The sequence below is a fragment of the Scaptodrosophila lebanonensis genome, unplaced genomic scaffold, assembly GCF_003285725.1.
Source record: "Scaptodrosophila lebanonensis strain 11010-0011.00,11010-0021.00 unplaced genomic scaffold, SlebRS2 tig00000161-arrow-arrow-pilon, whole genome shotgun sequence".
NCBI lineage: Eukaryota > Metazoa > Arthropoda > Insecta > Diptera > Drosophilidae > Scaptodrosophila > Scaptodrosophila lebanonensis.
The window spans coordinates 610780-613427 of record NW_022060597.1 but is presented as its reverse complement, the minus strand read 5'-3'; positions in this window follow the sequence as shown (position 1 = coordinate 613427).

Sequence of the window (2648 nt, the reverse complement as noted above, 5' to 3'; positions counted from 1 at the left end):
GAATCGAAGTCCACCCCTAATGGGCAGTGGCTGCGGACGTGAACACGGACACAGGGCAGCAACAATAACACAACGAGCGGCCATTACTTCAACCCTATGCCAGGACACGCTTGGCTACGTTAGCACAAATCAGCCCACACCAACAACAAAAACAACAACAACATCTTTTGCCACCGCCCTGTGTTACTGTCCTCGTCAAAGCCACATCTATTGGTATAAGCCCATTTATACAATTACATTTCTAAATGTTGTGCACTCTGATATCAAACGGACAGACAGACAAACATACAAACATACAGACAGACAGACAGACAAACATACTCGCACACACACCCAAATAAATAAACAAACGCCATATTATTGTAACAAGTATTCGTAGTTTTACAGCTGGAATTGTTACTCCGAGTGGTCGTCGGTCCATCTATGAGTTGGAAATGTCGCAGTTACGCTTTAAAATTGCGTTTCCCTTTTGACAATCACCTTCAACAAGTTTTCTTTCAGAACTTCTCAAATTTTCAATGACGCAGCAGCATTACAGAGAATCGTTAAGAAGTTCTTCTACAACGAAGATAAGGCCTTCAACAAAAATTAAACAGTTCATAAAATCGACAATTACTACATTCTGCATGCCAATTAGTTCCCAGGATGGACTTTTCCATATAGAATGATGATACAAGTTTCTAAACAAAATGCAATTCAACGTTCCAGAAGTGAGACTTGCTTTACTTTTTTGAAGACTCGCATGTTTAAGGATCCTCCCAACAATAAACAGCTTCCAAATACTTATTAATCTAAACGTAGGCCTGACTATCAATACCTTCCCTCTGCAATATAATAAAAATGATATAATCTTCGAAATCAAGTACATATCTGAGCAGATGAACCATACAGCAATAGAGCTTACTTGAGAAGTAATTTTCGCTTGTAAACCTATTTTTTAGACTCAATCAAATGCATTTCCTAAACGTCAACCCCTCTAAAAATGAATTTCTTAATAAAATATTAAATCGAATTAACAAATAAATACCAGCCGTTACTAAAGTAGAAGAATGAACCAAAGCGGATACAGGAGTTGGAGCAGCTATCGCAGCAGGCAATCTAGAAGAAAACGGAATCTGTGCTCTTTTTGTTATAGCAGCTAATATAACTAATCTACCAATCACTATTATTTCAAAATCATTTTGCATAATTTCTAAATAAAAAATATAGTTTCAACTCCCATAATTTAATATTCATGCAATTGCTAACAATAAAGCAACATCACCAATACGATTAGATAAAGCAGTCAATATCCCAGCGTTATAAGACTTAATATTTTGAAAATAAATTACTAAGCAATAAGAAACTAACCCTAACCCATCTCATCCTAATAAAATTCTAATTAAATTCTCGCAAAATCCTTAAAGCTGGTAAGCTATCGTTCTGTATACGGCCTAATGACCCCAACTATAATTTGTTTTTCAAAGCGTATACAGCTAATTCTGTTTTTACACGGTAGATTGGTTCCAGAAACAACCGTGTAAAAAAAGACATTGATCATATGCAAAAATAGGTGATTGGTTCCTTATCTCTAAAGAAATATATATGCAATTTTTAATTTTCAAACCGTGTTAAGTCCAAATCGTGTAAAAAAGACCGTGTAAAAACAGAATTAGGCGTATTTTTATAGATTATTCAAAGAAAAGATACTTTTGAGCGAAAAAAAATTAAAAATTTAACACTTGACCTCTATTTAAACTATAATCATAAATTTCTTATGAATATATCGAGCCACAAGAATAAATTCTGAAAATTGAATTATATACAAGGAAAAAGAATAAAGGGTTACAAAAATAATGATGAGAAGTCTTCTTTATAAAGCCACCAGAAAATATATTTCAACGCACACTCAAAAAAAAACACAAGTTGCTAAAACTTGACAATTTTCTTTTTCTGTGGACCTTTACAAAATTGGTTTTTAAAATCTAAATGAAACTATTCTTATTTGTAAACTCAGAAAAATAAGCTTTAGGAAAATCACTCTGTGAGGAAGCCCTCCAATTTTCAAAGAACTTTCACATTTTCTCAAATTAAAGGCGATAGATCCAAGACGAAATATCTTCTTCATTTTAAAAACAACATTTTTTGATACTTTTGCATTTTATACCGAAACGCAGAAACCATTATCATAACAAGAATTTATAATTTCTTAGTGGTTTTTCTGTCATTGTCAAGACCTGTAAGTAGTTAGGTTTTTACTATAATATAGCCAATATATTGTAGCAGCATTATTTTCTTGTTAGTTAAAGCTGTAAGGGGTTCCTATCTGTTGTGAGTAGGTGGTTTTCAGATATTCATTCATCATTAAAAAAACTTGATATATGTTCACAAACTCGTAGGAATTCAGGTTCTCCAAAAAAAATGCTTCCCTAAAACAGGAAAAAGTTTCTGCGAAATTTTTGTCCATCTCCCCATTTAGCTTTGCATTGATAGTTTATTTTTTTTATTCTCTTAAACACCGAGTGCAGTGTCCTTCTATGTATTTTTGGTAGACCATTTGTTGCATATCCTTCTGAGCAATACAGCCTTGTTTTTAAGTCGCCAGTCGCTTTAATTTTGATTGTCTTGGATCATTTGCGTTGAATCTTTTCTCAGTTAGTTTTCTGAGT